Source organism: Lutra lutra, chromosome 2, assembly GCF_902655055.1.
Source record: "Lutra lutra chromosome 2, mLutLut1.2, whole genome shotgun sequence".
Taxonomy (NCBI): domain Eukaryota; kingdom Metazoa; phylum Chordata; class Mammalia; order Carnivora; family Mustelidae; genus Lutra; species Lutra lutra.
The window spans coordinates 86,488,040-86,508,157 of record NC_062279.1 but is presented as its reverse complement, the minus strand read 5'-3'; the positions used below and the strand labels follow the sequence as shown (position 1 = coordinate 86,508,157).

General features: G+C 39.6%; 1 long non-coding RNA gene and 1 pseudogene across 1 annotated transcript in view; both read left to right on the top strand.

The window, feature by feature from the left end:
* The window catches only part of LOC125093130 (uncharacterized), a 100,170-nt gene that overhangs the window by 68,651 nt on the left and 11,401 nt on the right, over positions 1-20,118 (top strand). The window lies entirely within an intron of this gene.
* LOC125094438 (uncharacterized) lies at positions 15,401-15,568 on the top strand (annotated as a pseudogene).

The window sequence follows — 20,118 nt, the reverse complement described above, 5'->3', positions numbered from 1 at the left end:
TCACAGTAAGTTTGGTTAATACATCTATCACCTCACATAATTATCTTTTGTGTATGTGTGTGTAGTGGGAACATTTAAGATTTGCTCTCTTTGCAGTTTTCAAATATACAATGCAGTATTGTTAACTGTAATCACCATCCTGTACATTAGATCCCGAAAACTTACTCATCTTATAACTGGAAGTTTGTATCCTTTGATCAACATCTCCTCATTTCCCCTACTAACCCCACCAGTCTGAGCAACCATGTTCTACTCTCTGTTTCTATGATTGCAGCTTTTTTAGATTCCACATATAAATGAGATCAAACAATATTTGTCTTTTTCTGCCTGACTTATTTCACTTAGCATAACACCCTCCAGGTTCATCGATATTGTTACAAATGTCACTATTTCCTTTTTATTTATGGCTGAATAATAGTCTATTATATATAGTGTGTGTGTATATGTGTGTGTGTGTGTGTGTGTGTATAATAAAGAAGTTTGTATACATAAATTTGAATACATATACGATTTTCTCTCCCATCTATTGATGGACACTTCGATTACTTTCATGTTATGGCTATTATAAATAATGCTGCAACGAACAGGGAGGTACAGATGTATCTTTGAATTCATGTTTTCATTTCCTTCACATAAATACCCAGAAGTGAGATTACTGAATCACATGGTACTTTGATTCTTATTTTTTTTGAGGAATCTCCATACTGTTTTCCACAGTGTTTGCACAGGTTTGAATTCCCACCAATAGCTCACAAGGGTTCTCTTTCCTCAAAGTCCTTGCCAGCACTTGTTATCTCCTATCTTTTTGATAATTGCCATTATAGTATACAGTATAGTAACAGGTATGGGGTGACATATAGTAGCAGGTGTGAGGTGACATCTCATTGTGGTTTGATTTGCATTTCTCTGATGATTGGGGATGTTGAGCACCTTTTCATGTACTTGTTGCCCATTTGTCTATCTTCTTTGGAATAATGTATATTCAGGTTCTTTGCCCATTTTCAACTGGATTATTTGCTTTTTTGCTGAGTTGTACATCCATGACCTATAAAACTCCCTCTCATGGGCTGAAGTCAGGTACATGCTGGCAAGATGGCTAATGAATCAGCAAATGTGGTAAGGCTTTGCCCTCCTTGTGATAGATATTCCAAGTTCAGGAAAAGCCCTGAGTCAAAGCACTGTAGATAATATTCTTTTTTTTCTTAAAATCTTTCCATCTGTACAACTCTACATATGACTGTTAAGGAAAAGTCTGGAAGAGGATGGAGGCCACAGCACGAATTGCTAGATGGAGACCTAAAACAAGTCTGGGGAATGTTTGTCAAAATGACTGGGTAGGTGGGGAGTGGTGGTGAGGACAGAGTGAGAGCATGTTCTTTATTATTAGTAGTATTATTAGAATTATTGTTATTATTTTTCACATTCTTTATCTTAAGGCTGTTGCACATGTGGATTAGCCTGGTGACAATATGAATGTAGAGTAGGAGAGCTCATTTTCTCAAGCAAGAAATGATAAGACTCAGTAATAGAATAAATAAAGGATTGAAGGAGAAGGAGGGAAAGATAGTGCCTTATGTTTTTTTTGTTTTTATTTTTTTTTGTTTGTTTTTATTTTTTGCTTTGAAGCAGGTGGTTTCCAATAAAGGAGAAGAAACAGTTAACCAGCAAGTCATTTCTTAAGCATCTACTCTGCATCTAATATTGTGCTCAGAGCATCAGGGGATGCAAAAGAAATGAAAGACCTATTTTCTGCCATAAGACACTGTAATGTAGTTTGAAATAGTGAAACAGTCCATGCACAGGAAAGTATAAGCTGATAATAATAATAATAATAATAGCAATTTCCATTTATTGTGGTTAATTGTGGGATGGGTCCATTGCTAAGTACTTTCTTCTTTCTTTTTCTTTTCTATTTGTTTTTGTCATATTCTTCATATAGACCTATGACAGCAAAGCTGTACAAAATTTACAAATTAAAAATTAATAAAATAACAGTTCTCATGGAGTTATTTACTAAGAGACAAGGAGCTATGATGAGCTTCACAGGAATGCCCATCCCTCTGAGACTGGTGCTTACAGTTGCCTATAAATTTCAAAAGAGGAAATGAGGCTTTGAGACAAGTTCCTTGTTTAGGCACAAAGCTAATGAGCTTCTGGTAAGGGCTGGGACACAAACCTAGATATGCCTAATTCTAAAGCCAAAGTTGTTCATGTATAGTACATTGCTAAATTGTCCAGATCAAAAAGAAATTCTCCTTCACTCCTTAAATACATTTAAGATTTTTTCAAGGCACTGCAAAAGCTCTAGCAGATCCAGCATTCACATAAAATTGCCTTACACTTATGGTCAAGCCTTATTCATGAGAGCTTTGTACCTTCCATTTCCTGTGTTTGTTTTGTTGACTCACAAAGGACTTTATTATTTCTAAATGGGCACAACTGATTGCTGGGAAGCTTTGCATTTACACATGCTATCTATGAAGATGCTATAAAGAGTCTCCATTTGCTATAAAGCATAGGCTGTGCCGTTGGAAGTGAAGTATTGTCAAGATAGATCAGGAAAAAAAATCCCAAACTGAAGGCTATGTTGGAAAGTATCTTAAAAAAGCCTATGCTTAAGAGATATTTCCTTGGAATGCTTTAAAGAAACACAACTTGTTTAAAAGGATCAAGCCACCCTTTGCAGTCTGCAGCAGAAAATGCTCGCAGCTGGCTAGAAGTGTGTAACAAAGCAGTGCGGTGTGGTCCCATCTCAAATCCATAGGCTCTGTGGGTTTCTGAGTTTCCTTTTGTGTATGGCATGGAGTAAACTTTCAAGAGAGTTAATATAAATCCTTATATTCTCATTCTGCATCTAGATGGCCGATTTTGGATAAATGGTCCCATATGCAAAAGGCTGTTGTGAGTTCAGTTCAGAGTTCTTCCAACAGCTCCATTCAGTTTTGGGGATCTCCAATCCATTCTTAAATTGTTTAATTCCGAAGGCAAATCTTTTAAAGTCTCTCTCATCTCCCTCCCTCCACCAAGCAAACTGTGCTACAAAAGCCGAGGCCTCCCCTGGCCCTGTTTACTTAGAGTGCAAACCGTATTCAAGCCAGCGTTGTCAGATTAAAGGAAGAAAGGGGAGAGAAATCAAAGCGTTAAACTGCACATAAAAGGCAATCGCTGGCAACCAATCTGTTCAACTTCCAACTATTTGCACTTTATGAATAAAGGTCAATCTGTTATTGGCACCCAAATGTTAATGTTCTTATGAGGGTTTAAGCTGCTTTAACAGCTGAATAAGTGAGAGTGAGCTATAGGGCCACACCTAATCATTCAGGTCCAGCTGGGACAGGGGGAGATTCTCAAAAAGGCTAGAGATGCTGAGAGTATGAGTGTGGGGGGCTGGCTGAAGGGAGAGGGATGTGCCTTTTGTGAAGGGATACTGAGGGGTAAAAGGTGAAATTACTTCTATGTGATATACAGGTCCCTGTGCTTTTCTCTTTCCATCCATTTTACATGCTGCTTGCTACCTACAACAGCTACCCTTGCCCTAAACTTTTGCAGCTTTATATCATCAGTGATCCTCTAATATGTATTTGATTTTTCTCTTTTAGAGACAATACCTCCAAACATTTAATAGCTCCTCCTATCAGAGTATTGTCTGGGTGGATGGTGGAAAATGCAGTTACTAGGCAAACCTTTGACTTGTCCTGTTGTTAGAGCTGCCTTCCCCTAATTCGGTCTGCAGCCACACTCAGATACATAACCACACCCAAGGTGTGGAGTTTCCAGGTAACAGTAGATATGACTGAAAAATAAGGCTTGGTAATATTAGTGATAGTCATCGCTTTTTTTCTAATACATTTCTAGGTGGTAGATAGATATGGACACTTGAAGTGTGTGTATGTTTATTTCTGTATATAGGCAGACAAAAGGTGTATACAAGTTAAATGCCACTGCAGATGCAGGCAGTGTTTGACCAGAAGAGATTTTTCTGTTCCCTGAGTGTGTGAGGTAAACAACCTCAGAAATTTCTGGCTTTTTTCTGAACTGAATGTCACATATACTTTCGATGCCTCAGTTTCCCCATCTGTGAAATGACAGTTTCCTTCAAAATCCCATTCAGCTTTGCTGTCCTTTCATAGCTGGTTTTCCCAACAATGTATAAGGATATATTATTGTGAGAGGACCTTTTAAAAACTAAATTGTCATACTCATGTAAGACATAATTATTACAAATAGGACTATGTGAGAAATAGAGGGTATCCTCATGGCTGGGCCTTGGGAGGGACTGGGGATTACTGCTTGTCTTCACCTGCTGCAGTGTGACCAGAAGCAAGCTGTTTATATCCTCCTTAATTTCCCCTATCAAGCTTCTGCTGACAGTTCCCCCACTTGGTACATCTTTCCCCAGTTCTAACCATCTGTTAATATGCAACTCAGTTGCACTGAGTTGAAATGACCCTCATTCCATCTGGATTCTGTGATCTCACATATTCCATCCTGGATTATCAATGTTTCTGGGCATTTCTGTCTCCTCCTCAGTATAATAGACTCTTTGAAGTCTAGAGTTATGCTTTAGTTACCTTTATATCCCCTGCTCTGCCTAGGATGTTTCATAACATGCAGTAGGTGGGCAATACCTCTTTGTTAAACAAAATTCACATACTTGCTCTCCTCATCTTTTGAATAAGCGGACTTATTTTTCAAATAGATAATAAATTCAAATGCCATAGCTGTCACAAATTACAAATTAACTCATAAAAAGTAATTCTCTTTTGCGCTCCTTTCTTCATGTAGGAAGCAACTATTACTTCTTGAGTTATTCTTGCACTATTCTTCCCTTCCCTTCCCATTCTTCCCCTTTCCTTCCTTTCCCTTCTCTTCCCTTCCCTTCCCTTCCCCTTCCCTTCTCTTCTTCAACCTTTATCCAAGACATCATAAGTAAAATTGAGGCCATATCTTAAGGAGGTTTGAATGCCAAGGGTGGAAGAATCTCACAAAATACAAAGACTCAGCCTAAGGAGACAGTACTTTTCCAGTGCAAGCAACATTTGTCTCAATCTGGCAATCCAGGATCTAGAAGTGTGGAAGAATGTTATTAACAAGCTGTATCTTGTTGGGTAAGACCTTTAACTCTGGTTGTGCCCTTTGGGTTCATGTCTACCGAACCTTCCATCTCTATACTTCTCTGGTTGTTATCTAAACAAGAGCAATTTCGCAATATCAGAGAATCAGTGTTTGAGAAAATGAATTCCATATTAGCATTTTCAATCAGGAATTTAACTTTTGAGCTGGCAAAGTGGCTTTGCCAAATCAATCTATTTAGGAAATTAAAAATAAAATTAGGCACATTTATTGCAAATTAAAGTGAAATGAAATTGAACATCTCTAACTGGTGCCAGAAGAGAAATGTCCCTTTGAGATCTTGGTGCCAATAAGGGAACAGGGCCAATCCTGAGTGCTATGCATTTCTTCTGAAGCAGGGTTTTTATTCTTGCCTCTTTAGGTGGGCTTTGGGATGAGAGTGAGGGCAAGGGTGGGGCTGTAATATCTGTAGATTTGTGCCCAGTCTCTTATGCGTATTTGTGTTGAATCAGTCAGGATCCTGACAGGAAACAGATCTCTCACTTAAACCAGGTAAGGGAGTTTAATAATGGGCTATTTACAAAGAACTGGGAAGTATTTTGAAAATGAGGACAGGATAACCCAGTATCCTGAGGTTAGCAGATGGGAAACGATTGTCTCCCACCCTGTGACCTGAAGGGCAGGGGGCAGGAATGGTCATGGAATCTAGAGAAAACAGCTGTGTGGGAGGGTTCCCTTAGAGTAACTTTCACTGGCTGCATCCATCTTTCTTCTGTTTGGGTATTTGCGGCTCATCCTTTAGGATTCCCTAGCTATCTCCTTTCAGGAAGGCCTTCCCTGAGTTTCCCAGACTGGGCTGAGTAAACGGCTTGGTTGCTGTGTAAGAATCATGTGAATATTTCTGTCATAGCACTTATCACACTTCTTTGTAATTGCTTCTTTATTTTTCTGTCTCCCATGTCTGCATGGTTCTTGAGGGCATTGATTCTGTCTTATTGGGCTTGTTTCCTTGGTATCCAGTCAAGTGTTCGTGGAATGGCAGGGAGGAAGGAAATGACAGTTCTGCCTCATCACAGCAGTGTCATGGCATTATTGTTTGGGGGCCTGGGCTAAACCTACATGCAGTTCTCTGAGTGCCCAGTGAGGCAGAAGAATCCTAGACAGGGATTTACTTGAAGCAATGAGCACACACTGGGGACATAATTTGCCAACTTGTGAAAAATCTGAAAACCTCCAGCCAACAGCTGTTGAGTTTATTTGATACCTGTTAAGGAGGCCATGTGAGAAGGGTGGAGTGAGAGCAAGCCTGTGAAGCCTGCAATCAGAAGATCTAAGTCTTGCTCTAAATCTCAGTGGACGAACGAACCCAAAGGAGATTACCAGCTGCATGTGAAAAAAAGGATGCTCAAGATTTTCATCATAGCAATGTTTACAAAAGAAAAAACTGAAGTAACCTCAAGTAAATTAGCAAGGATGTGTTAATTAAATGTTACTTACATACAATGAAATGTATGTGGCCGCGAAACACGACGAGGTGGATAAATAAAAAGATGCTCGTGACCTATTGGCATGTGAAAAAAGCAAGCTGCCTACTTATATGATCACTATGAGCATATTTTTATAAGTAACCTTCAGAGTTGTATGAATTTGGCTGAATTACTTAATCCCTCCAGGCCCTGTGTTCCTCATTTATAAGTTACATCTACCTCACAGAGTTGTCCTAAAGAATAAATGCTATTATCATTATTAATATTATCTGTGTATAGGCAAAGAAAGATTTATGAAATGATGTTTGTAAAATAGTTTTGGTAATTATTGGAACACATTTTACTTTCTTCTTTGTACCTTTGTATATTATTTGAAATTTTTTCCTCAGTAATCATCTATTAATTTTGTAACAACACTGAGGTTATTAGAAAAAGAAGGTTTTTGTGTTAATTCCTCCTCTGTCACTCACTAACTCTGTCTCTTTGGGAAAGTAACTGGACACCTCTGAACTTTGTTTTCCTCAATTATAAAACAGGAAGAACTTTTTATTTCTTTCCTACTCCAGAAGACTTTGCTGTAGACCGCATGAATAATTGAATTTGTCTGTGGTCTTGGGAAACAGCAAAATACTATACAAATATTAGATTTTATTATTATTATTATTATTTAAAGATTTTATTTATTTATTTGACAGACAGAGATCACAAGTAGGCAGAGAGGCAGGCAGAGAGAGGGGGGGAAGCAGGCTCCCTGCTGAGCAGAGAGCCTGATACAGGGCTGGGATCATGACCTGAAGGCAGCTGCTCAACTGACTGAGCCACCCAGGCGCCCCAGGTTTTATTATTATTATTTGTGTTAACTTCATTAGGATAATTTCATTGGAATTTTTTTCCTGCTGCTTCTCTGGATGTTTTGTAGGAGACAAGTAGCCTTACGAAATGAAGCCTTATAAAGTTCATAATCGTGGAGTTGTTTGTAATACCAAGGATCTGCTACCATCTATCTCCATGATGAACTGAGAACTTCCAGCCACCAAATTATTAACAGTGTGAACTATTTTATGAGCTTACCTTTGCTCTGGTTTATTTTCATTGCATGTGGAGATCACTGTCTTTTCTTTTGGACATATGACTCTGCTTTCTGTATTCATTTGTCTGTTGCCTTGCTCGCTGCTGATTTGCAGTATTAACTTCATAAAAGTGAGAGATGAGCCTATTAGCAAACATTTGGTGAGTCTGGAAGAGGAAGGTATGGATTTGGGAGGTGAATCACTGTGCAGGTTCACAAGGTTGAACAGGCTTTGGGGAGTCACTGGGGATTTGGTAATATTTACCAGAGCTTCTGACGCATCATCTCCTTCCTCTTCACTCATGAAAGATGCAGACGCCTTCAGGGAGGAGGTCCAACTGGAGCTTGACAGCATTCTGGGAACACAAGGAAGGACCTGTAGTCAAAATGTGCAAATCTGAAGGAGGTCTTTGTGCACAGAAGCTGTCCTGCCTGTAAACGTCCCGGTCACCAGATTAGTGCCAATTTATTTTCCAGTGAAGACACCCGTGGTTTGGGGGGTGGGGTGGAGTTAGCAGGAGGGAACAAAAAGGAAAAGGCACACTTAGCACCCACCAAATGAGCCTCAATGAGTGTCCACACAGTGAGTGTCTGCTGAGGTGGTGCTGATGCCCTCAGAACGTAACTTGGAGCACATGTGCTTTGGTGAATATTTGTGGAACAGATGACGAATATTCTGCTTTTGTGATACCTTTAAAAATGTGACTTTTTTTTTTTTGAGAGGAGGGAACAGAATGAATCCTGTGACTGAGCGATGGCTTTTTTTTTTTTTTTTTTGAGAGATGAACATATTTGTAGTGGGAAATGAACGAGTTTGAGTGTATTTCACTCTCTATTACCCTCCCACCCTCGGTGCCCCCCACCCCAATGGCTTTTGACCACACGTTTTAGTACATTTTGGGCTTTTGGCATGTTCAGGATTTAAGGCCTCCCTGAGAACCAGAGGGGCTACATTTACTCTCCCTTTTCCCACTGTTTGGGAGGTTGCTGTTCAAGCTCATAAAAGTCATTTCCATTTTCAAAAGCAGAGTTGGTGAAACACTTTGGAAACTTTCCCTGCACCCTCCACCCCCCCACCCCGCCCAACTCCATCTTCTTGTTCGAGAAATGCAAATCTAAAGCCGATCCTATTTTATGTTAAAAAGTGAAAAACATTTCAATGTATTCTTGTCTTGTATGACTGGCTGAGAGCCTCTAAATCCCCACCATTTACCAAATTAAACTAATTGAAAGTGCTTCCAAAAGCCACATCTGTAGGCTGACGTTTGTCCCTGCCTTTCACTTTCGGCTCGGGAAACTGTTCTCCATTCCATTGATCCCTGAATAGTCATGCCTGTCAGGAAGCCACATCAGCCATTATCATTCTAATTTTACTGCCTTTCTTGGTCCCTAATCTAATTTGCAATGATGCTTAAGCATTTCGCAAGGCCATAGCACTTTCTTCAGAATTTCAACAAGAGCATTAAACCCCCAATTTACATTAATGAAGTGCACATTTAATTAGGGGAGAGGGTAAATGGAGGGCTCTTCAGGAGCAGTTTGTGTGATATGATAAGCACTCGAGAAGGGAAGGAGATAGATCTGATAAAAGACTTGCCATATATCAGGCGGCTGGATTTCTTTCCCTCACCCCCTATCTGTTTCCCAGCCTCATCTTCCTTCTGCTCATTTCCACCCTTCCATCAGCTAACTCTACCTCTCTAAAATTTGCTTCAGAGCCACGACAATAAAATTATGAAGGCAGACCTGTCAACAGGGGAGGACCAGGCAAAGAACTATTTAAGAGGATCATGTGGTTTTCAGTTCCCCTGCTGCCCCCCAAAGGGGAGATTAACTTGTTCTTTTAAATAATGAGAAACATAGGAAACCACCTCGAGTCTCCTGTTTAATGAATGCATTAAGTACACAGGCTGAGCAGCACAGTGGTACCACACAAATTTGGCTTGCTGTTGCGGAAGGGGTGGGCAAGGGGGAGGGCAGGGATGAATTTCTGGTCGTAGATCCCATGCAATGAATTCATTACCACATATTACCCAAGATGCAGTGATGTCACACAGTTGAGTCTCTGCCATAGGCTCTGCTGGGCCAACCTTCTGACATGGGGAGGTTGAGTGTGTGCATGTCTATGTCCACATGTGTATGTATCTTTAGACAGAAATCTTTTCCTTCTTTTCATTTAGCCTTTGGAATATGAATTTTAAATAAGCATGCTTTTCTCTTGTTGTGGGACCACATACATATTTTCTTGTTAATCCACAGTTATTAGGTGCAAAGGTGGGGGTAAGACATATATATGAATTTTATTTTTGGAATCTTGATGTTCTTCCTTCAAGTTCTCCTTCTCTTTTATGTACTAACAATGATGAGGATTAGAGCCCTCTCAGAAATATAGTGATGTGGATACAACAAGTGCAACTCATTTGTGGAATGTTGTTTTATGCTTAACATCTTTGCAAAGATTGATATGTTGGAACTCAAAATAAAAGCATTTGTTCACGACAGGATTTTGTTTGCTTTTCTCACAAGCATAAACATTTTATTGCATGGGAAAATATGTATTTTACTAACTTACCAACACTAGTTAGACAGTAATGTATAGTCAAATACAATCCTTCTCTTTCTATTACCTTACTAAGGTACTTGATGACAGGTCACCCATCTTTGGGGACAAGCACCATTTTCAAGCACAGACAAGCATAAGCATTTTTCTAAGGGTCATACTTGTAATTAAGCAGGGAATCACCTCCCTTCCAAAAACATAGCTGTAGTCATTGCTACCATTTCTGTGCCTTCACTATGACTTTGAATGGCATGAAAGAAGGCCCTGAAAAATAATCCTCTAGTTGTATTTTTGGACCTGAGCAAAATAAGTAAATAAATAAATAAGCAAGCCACCTGGGCAGGGGTAAACAATGAGGAAGAGAGGAAGAGGCAATTAATATGAAGGCATTGGATAGTGAATGGGAATTTGAAAAAAAAAATGAAATTTGGATAAAAAGATTAAGGGGTGAGATAAGAATAACACTTTTACAACTTAATATGTAGGCTTTTAGTGGACCCTTCTTGGTTAGCTACATAACTTGGGTCAATGTACTTCATATGTGTAATATCTGACTTTCTCATTTGCAAAATGACAATAACAATAGTATTTCATAAAGTGGTTCTGAGGATTAAATGAGATACTGCACATTAAGCACTGGTGTCTAATAAGCACTCAATAAATGATGTTAAAGAGAGAATATAGAAAGCACTCAATAAATGCTACTAGAGAAGAAAGGAAAGATAGTTAAATTAACTGTGGAAATCTATGGAGGGTTGAGAAAGTTATGCAAGGGAATACATACTGAAAAGAAGGGATGATGAGGGCAAAGGAAGAATAAACTGATTTGGATAACCAGGATTTTAGGTGTGGAAACTTGTGTCTTTTTTATGGATGTGTCCAAAAGAGGAAGAGGAGACTGCTGAAGACCATATCAGAGAGGGAGAAAATAAAATAGCTTGATGACACATTCAAGGATTCATTTGCATTGTAGGCTGACTATAGGAATTTATCTTTTCTGATAGCCATCTCAACGCAGGTTTTTGTTTTGTCTTGTTTTGTTTTGTTTTAAATGAACTGGGGAAGTTTTGCCTATGTCTGAAATTAGAAATGTCTTTGTTTTCTGTGTGAAACAAAATTGCATCTCTCTGAAAACGACAGCACCCACCCCTTTCTCTTTCTCATCTTCTGCCCCTTCCTCCTCTACCAGGGATAGAATATCAGTGACATCCTTTTCCTTAGCATCCACCTTTCTTCCCAGGGACAACCACTGTTACCAGGTGTTTTGGACTCTTCCAGAGGTAGTTTATGCATATATATGAGACTCAGTTTTAAATTTTGCTCTTCTTTAATCTCTTTGATACTGCCCAAGCCTGGAAGGAATCATGTAAAAGGTCAAACATTAGATTCTTTTTTTTTTCTAGTTATAGAAATAATACCTGATCAATTATTAAGAAGTTTAGAAGAATGCAGAACTGTATAAAGTCTGCCTGACTTTTTAGAGTATTTATAGTTCAGAAACTGACTGAAAATAGTCTTTATGAGGAAGATACAGAGAGCTGATTTACTTGCTCTGGACTGCTACAGGTGTTGTGGATATCTGGAGGTCACCTCCACTCACGTCCTCAGTTCTTGCTGTCAAACTCACTTCATGGGGTGGAAAACAGTGCAAGAGGAGGTAGGCTAAGAACGGGCCTGTGTCGTCTTTGTACTGGGTATAGAACTTTCTGGGGCACCACTGGTCTGGGAGCTCCCTGGAGCCAGGGCTGACTCCGTCCCTTGCCTGGGAAGTGCCTCAGGAACTTGATCTACAATTACAACATTCATTCCTCATCTGAAAGGTGAAAGGGCTGCTGTATCCTGGTGGGGACTAACTCCTAATGAAACGGGTGATGGTTTTGTATTTGTGTATTTGCACAGCAGATGGACTGTGACTCTTTTTTGAGCAAAAGAAACTTGGTGCAGAAGCTGAAGGATGTGCAGCCAAGACTTGCTCTGAGTACTGTGGACTGTTCATAGAGTGGGCTGAACCTGGCCCTCATGTGGTCCACTCTGCCTCTATCAATGGGCGCCACCAGGGATTGCTATAACCTGGACTTGGAAGCTCACTCAACCTATAGCACATGTGGAAAAATATGTGAACAAAGGAAAAAAAATGTCTTCTAGTCATGATTTCTAACAATGCACTCAAGGCCCGTCAGAGTAAGTGAGATTGATTTTTCATGTAATTATGCAATTTTCTCAAGCCTTCTTTAACCCAGTTTAATTAGGGAAGGGTAGACTGCAAATAGAATACAGTGCTAAGCAATTTTCTCTATAAACTTTAGCTAAGAATATTGAAGGCATATTTGACTTTTCTCTAAATATACTACCTGATTGGTTGTGAGAATTAGGAACTTGAGCTCTTCAGTGAAGAACTTAAACTGGTTCTTTCGTGGATTTCAGCCTGTGTACAAAACAGACAAAAGGAGGGACTGAAAAGATGACAAAGCTTTGAGCACACAGGCATCTTTTTAAACATGCTATACTTAGGAAGAAAACCCATGTCACCTAGCTATCTTAAAACTCTCAGAAATTGGCCAGGTTCTAGTTTTTTGAGAAAAAAATCACTGCAAAAGCTGCTGTAGCAACTTTGCAGTGTTCCCTGTAATCTGAGGTTGGTGGCGTTTTCCATACTCTGTAGGTGGAGTAATAGGGGCTCACTGAGAGATTCAGCAGTTGTCTGAAACTCCCAAGAAGCTGAAAATAGAGCCCCAGATGGCAGCCAAGTTTCCTGCCCTGAAAGTGAAGAGAGAGACCTAAAAAATAGGATTAGATTTAAAAGAGCATATATACTTTCCAGGGGCTTATCTGAACTGCGTCTCCTCTCTGACCCTCTTTGAGTTTACCCATCATAAGTAATAGCATGACCTCTTCTTCAAGTCATTCAAAAATGCATTTGTTCTCCATAATAGAGAGAGAAGCTCCAGCCAAATTATATTCTAATGTATCATAGCCTTGAACCCAGGGACCATTTTGCATTGCTGACTAGGTGGCTGCTGAATACATTACTAGTCCTCCAGTGTTTGTGTCAGCTTTGTAAAGAGGCAGATTTCCCAGCTTGTCTCCAATATTGCCGTTGTTAGGGCTTTTTTAGGGGGTGGGCAAAAATAAAAAGGAGAAAAATCTGAGTAAAAAATTTTTTAGTAAAATCTGCTTTTGTGGCTAGGTAAATATAGCAGCCCCATAAAATCTTATTCCTATGTGAATAGATACAGTCATGTTGAAAATGAGTGTGGCTCTGACAAAATTGCCATGTTCCTAGCTGGGGCAGGTGTAGTCAGGTAGAGAAGGGCCAGAGAAACTCAAGGAGGTAAGTATTCTAAAGAAATGATTCCAAATTTCCAAGGCTCCTGCTGGCCTGAAGGATTTGTCAGTTATTCACCTAGTGACTTAGACATAAAGAGAAGAGTCCATAATACCTGATACTGCAGGTCCCCTTTTATGTGGAGAAAATACTGAAACACAGTCTTCCATTTTAATTTAAAAGTCTGGACTTAGATTGGTAGAACAGGCAATCCAAGGAAAGCATAAAATGACTTACTGATGAGAAATATCTTCTTCTACCAGAACAGGCTGGAGCCAGTCAGTAAGTGAAGCCTGTGCATAAAGTAATAAATGCAGCATTGTAGTTACCCATGCTTTGCTAACTCACCTATAACCATAGCATCTGGATCCTTTGCCAGTGAATCTATGTTAGCCAGAACCCTGACACTGCATTACTCATACAGTGCATTAAACAGTCCCGTAATGGCTACACAGAGGGTGTTACTTCCCAAGTACTCTCTTAGTGCCACAGAGGAATAAAATGGGGGAAGGGAGGATGGAGTCCAGTGTGCTATTGGACACAATCCCATACCAACTTGGCATTACCATCATTTGGGAACCATGAATCCCTCAGGCCCAGGTCTTGGAGCAGTTTTCATGCATGAGGAGGGAAGTTGGCAGGGTCAGAGACAATGTTTTCCTTTGCCTGGAGGCCCCAGTGGCTGGATTGGGTATTTACACTGCCTGAGTTTGCCAGATTATCACTCAGTCTTCCCTTCTAGCCCACTTTGGGTGTGTAGACTTTGCCTGTGTGAAACTAAGAGGAAAAACTGCCTTCCCCCCGGTCCCCTGCCATTGCTTCTGCCAACTTCTCCATGCACCTGTGAATTTGGCCACTTGGAACCTAGTGTATTCATGGCAAGGTGAAAGTCAGTGAGATAGGGAAAACTATACTGTCCAATAATCTTGGAAGCATCCACTTGCCATCTTTCTCTGGCAAGCAGCAGTTTATCACAGACCAATTGGGAAAGATGAATATTATGTCTTCATGAGGGGTGATAGATGGGCTAGAAGGAGTAACTGGATGGAGAACAAGAACAGGTATAACTGTTTCTTTTATTTTTGTTTCTTACTTGCCAAGCTTAAGATTCATGTTGCAAAGAGAGTATGGTGAAGAAATCTGCCACCTGGGGCATTGCAGATCTTCATTCAAATCTCTCTTCTACCATGAACTAGCTACCCAACCATTCTGAGTTTCTTCCTAGGGAACATTGGAGGTTTGACCTTGATGCTGTCTTGAAAGTCCCTTCCAGGTCAGATGTTGGATAGTCCATCTGCATCTTTTTGTCTCATGGCTTCCCTATACCCACACCCAGCAGGAACTGTTCATTTGATTACTCCACTTGTTCAGATGACAAAAAGGTGTTAAATCCTTTCTCTTCAGCTCCAGCTTCTTGAAAGTGGCCACAATCCTTCCCTTAATTTTCTTAAGGCTTTTGGAGGTGTTGGCTTTTCACAATGGCCACCCTGGCTCCGCGAGGCTCCTAAATATGCTCCCTGCCAAGCCAATGGCTTTTTCTCATCCTTTCTCAGCTTCCTCTGACCCTGGTGTGTTTGACAAGGTTGACTACATGCTCCTTCAAAATTCCTTTCATGTTTTGTTACCTCTGGGATACTCAAGATAGACTCCTTTCCATCTTCTCCTGTTACTTTGCCTCAGACTCCTTTAAATCTTCTCCTTTCTCTTCTTGCCACTGTTTCTATTCTTGGAAGTTTTCTCTGGCTTTTTTTTTTTTTTTTTCCCATGTTCCTTGTAATAGTAACACCTCCTTCGGAATCTTCAGTTCCTACCTTCCTAGAGGTGACTCTCACATCTAGAGTGATGTCCAGAATCTTCTCCTGGGCTCTAGAATCATCCATTCAGCCATTGCTTCTTGGCCTTTTGGCTAAGATCAAGTGTAGAATCATCCATTCAGCCATGACCTGAGTTTTTCCATTTGGATATTTGACTAAACAACTCCAGTCAGCAGGTCTGAACCACATTCATTTTCTTGCTTCTGAAATCAGTTGCTGAAAATGACATTTGAATCCTAAAAAAAGTGCCAGCTTCTCGTAATCCCCTGACAAGAATACTTGGCCTTTCATTGTTTCCTATCTGTTATCAAGATATCTAAAAAGTTACTAAATCCTGCTGATTCCCCAAGCAAATTGACAATCATATGTCCCTTTCTTTTCTATTTATACACCCCACCCCTCGGTTCCTTTTCATTTAGTCAGTAATATTAACTGACTCCTGGGCGGAAGAGACTGCATGATATGCTGTGAGAAAGGCAACATGTGAAAGAAATGGCATTTTTTGAGGAGAACACAGGCAGCAACCTCTTCGACCTCTACCACAGCAACTTCTTCCTAGAAACATCACTAAAGGCAAGGGAAGCAAGGGCAAAAATGAACTATTGGGACTTCATCATGATCAAAAGCTTTTGCACAGCAAAGGAAACAGTCAAGGAAACCAAAAGACAACTGACAGAATGGGAGAAGATATTCACAAATGACATATCAGATAGAGGGTTAGTATCAAAATCTGTAAAGAACTTATCAAACTCAACATGCAAAGAACAAATAATCCAATCAAGAAATGGGCAGAAGACATGAATAGACATTTCTGCAAAAAAGACATCCAAGTGGCCAACAGACACATGAAAAAGTGCTCAACATCACTTGGCATCAGGAAAATACAAATCAAAACCTCAATGACATGCCACCTCACACCAGTCAGAATGGTTAAAATTAACAAGTCAGGGAATGACAGATGCTGGCAGGGATGTGGAGAAAGGGGAACCCTCTTACACTGTTGGTGGGAATGCAAGCTGCTACAAACACTCTGGAAAACAGCATGGAGGTTCTTTAAAAAGTTGAAAATAGAGCTACCCTACAACCCAGCAATCGCACTACTGGGTATTTATCCTAAAGATACAAATGTAGGGATCTGAAGGGGCACATGCACCCGAATGCTTATAGCAGCAATGTCCACAATAGCCAAACTATGGAAAGAACCTAGATGTCCATCAACAGATGAATGGATAAAGAAGAGGTGGTATATATATACAATGGAATACTATTCAGCCATCAAAAGAAATGAAACCTTTCCATTTGCAGTGACGTGGGTGGATCTAATTAACATTTTTAAATGATCTGATCACCTCTTTTTTTTAAGAGTGAATTTTTTAAAAAGATTTTATTCATTTATTTGACACACAGAGAAAGATTACAAGTAGGCAGAGAGAGAGGGGGAAGAAGGCTGCCTGGTGAGCAGAGAGCCTGACGTGAGACTTGATCCCAGGACCCTGAGATCATGACCTGAGCCGAACGAAGGCAGAGGCCTAACCCACTGAGCCACCCAGGCACCCGATCTGATTACCTCTTAACTCACAGAAATCACCAATGTTAGATAGCGGGTGGCCACTCTTTTTAATATTTTCTCCTCCACTGGGGAAGTGATTTCAGCCAAGTGATCCAAGCACCTTACAATTCTGACAATCAAGAAACCCTTTAAAGTCTTGTGCTCTAAATTTTCTCATTTCAGTATTGTTTGCCTTCCTTTTTTCTTTTTCAGATGCTTATGTTTACAATTTCTCAGAGTTTCAGTCAAAAGGGTGCATTTCCTCAGCTGGAAGAATCGAACCTTGAAAGTATTGCCTTCCTTTAACCCTACATTTAAAAATACAGATTAAAAAATAAGAATATAAGGCCTTCTTCATCTCTAAATATGCAAGCAAGGCAACTGATATTTTAAATAGAAAATTGTCAACCATGAAGAAGGCCACAAACAATGGCAAGATTGAAACTTGTAATCAGATGCTTCTAATGATTTGTGAATATGTCAGTAGATTCCTGAGTCATCAGATATTTGACATTATGTAGAGTTAGCTTGAGTCTAGGTCACTCATCCCCTGGAAATGTTTGGGTGGAATGGACCTGAAATGTGTCTCGTGAGGTCCTTGTGCTAATATCTATAAGTGCACTGGGTGGGAAAGAGATGTGTTTACATGCAAAGAAATATCCTGCATTTGGAGTCATTTGTTAATAAACTGGTTGAAGGATCTAAAAAGTTTTAAAATGCTCAGCAACATTTTACTCAAAGAAATTTCTTTCCCTGATGGGAAGCATGCCAGGAAGAACAAATAGAACAAACAAATGAGAAATGGGAAGTCAGAAAATAGCAGAAAGATTTAGCCCCTGTAAGTTTCTTTGTACATTTTTATTTATATTTTAATTCATTTAAAAGTATTTACTGAAACATCTAGCTTATCTAATAAACTAGTTTTTCACACAATTAAAAGCCTAGAACAGGAGGATCATTGTGTCTTTGGTCACCATCAATAAGAAGAAAACTATCCTGGGGCGCCTGGGTGGCTCAGCGGGTTAAAGCCTCTGCCTTCGGCTCAGGTCATGATCTCAGGGTCCTGGGATCGAGCCCCACATCAGGCTCTCTGCTCAGTAGGGAGCCTGCTTCCCTTCCTCTCTCTGCCTGCCTCTCTGCCTGCCTGTGATCTCTGTCTGTCAAATAAATAAAAATAAAATCTTTAAAAAAAAAAAAAAGAAGAAAACTATCCCAAAGAGTGGGATTGGAATAGCAGAGCTAATGCCACACAGAGCTTGTAAATTAGAAATATCTCCTATTAAAACTATTTATTCTGTAAGAGATCTGGAAATAAATTTCAAATTCAGTTTTATCCCCAATGCTTGGTATAAGGCTTGTACATAGGGGTTGTTCAGTAACTATGTGAGGAATAAATAGATTATTAGAAATAAAAAAAATACTTATTGTGTGCCTGCAGGATGCCACAATATGTTTTAAGCCCTTAAGTTATATCAGTAGACAAAGCAAACAAACAAATACAATCTCTGTTCTTATTAGCTTTCTTTAAATTTATACCATTGTGTTAAGGGGAATGGGCACAATTTGATTTTTTTGAGTGATACGTTTTTAAAATTGATTTTATTTTTTAGAACAGTTTTAGATTTGCAGCAAAACTGAAAACCTAGTTTAGAAAGTTCCCATGTATCTCATATTCAGGTTCTTCTTTTATTAATATCATATATCAGTGTAATACATTTGTTATGATTTATGGACCAATGTTAATACATTATTAACTAACACCAAGAGTTTTTTTTAGATTTCCTTAGTTATCTTTTTTTTTTTTTTTTTAAGATTTTATTTACTTATTTGACAGAGAGAGAGGGCAAGCACAAGTGGTGGGTAGTGGCAGGCAGAGGGAAAACCAGGCTCCCCACCCAGCAAGGAGCCTGATGTGGGACTCTATCGCAGGACCCTGGGGTTATGACCTGAGCTGATAGCAGATGCTTAATGGACTGAGCCACCCAGGCATCCCTAGATTTCCTTAGTTATCTAGTGTCCTTTTCCTGACCCAGGAATCCATCCAGGGTACCACATTACATCTAATCATTATGTCTCTTAAGGTCCTTTTGGCTGTAGCAGTTTCTCAGATTTTCCTTGTTTTTGATGACATTGACAGTTTTGAGAAGTACAGATCAAATATTTTATAGGATGCCCAACTATTAGAATTTGTCTGATGTTTTCCTCATGATGAGATGGGTTGTTGGTTATTGAGAGGGAGACCACAGAGGTAAAGTGCCATTTTTATCATATCATGTCAAGGGTACATACTATGAACATGGTTTATGAGTGTGGATGACCCTTGGTCACCTCGCTAATGTAGTGTTTGTCAGTTTTCTCCACTGAAAAGCTACTCTTTCTGCCCCTTTCCATACTGTGTGCTTTGGAAAGAAGCCACTATGTGCAGACCCACTCTTTCCTGTAGGGTGGTGTATCTACATAAATGATTTTGAATTCTTCAATGAAGATTCGTGTTGTCTCCCATTTATTAATTTATTAAATTGTTATGTATATCACTATGGACTACTTATGGATATTTATTTTATACTTTGTGCTATAATTCTATACTAGTTTTTTAATTATGCTGTTCAATTTTTTCTAGTTCTGGAAACACTTTTAGTTGCTTCTATGCTCCTTTTTTTGCCAGAGAAATTATAACAATTTTAATATTGACTCACCATATCTTGATGCACTCTTGATGGCAATAACACTTTAAAAACATATCTTTTTCAATTTAATAAGAGGAAAAGTTATGTATGTTTGTTATCTATTGCTGTGAAACAAAGCCAAAACTTAGTGGCTTAAAATAACATGACTTATTCTTTCTTATATTTCTGTGGGTTGACTGGACTTAAGCAGATAGTTCATCTGTCCAGGTGGTATGCCATGAGGGTCACTCATATATACAGTATGCTCCTTTGACATATCTCCATCCTTGTCTCTCTCTCTCTCTCTCTCTCTCTGTTTGTGTGTGTGTGTGTAAGTGTTAGCACTTTGTTACTTTCTGACACAAGATGTTTCAAGATCATCTTGTATATTTCCTGTTCCAGTACTAGAATTGGTCATCTCTGTAAGGAGTCCTAGTTCCTTTCATTGGAGAATGGTATTAGAAACCAAGATATGGGGTGCCTGGGTGGCTCTGTGGTGGGTTAAGTGTCTGCCTTTGGCTCAGGTTATGATCCTAGGGTCCTGGGATCTAGCCCCATGTTGGGCTCCCTGCTCA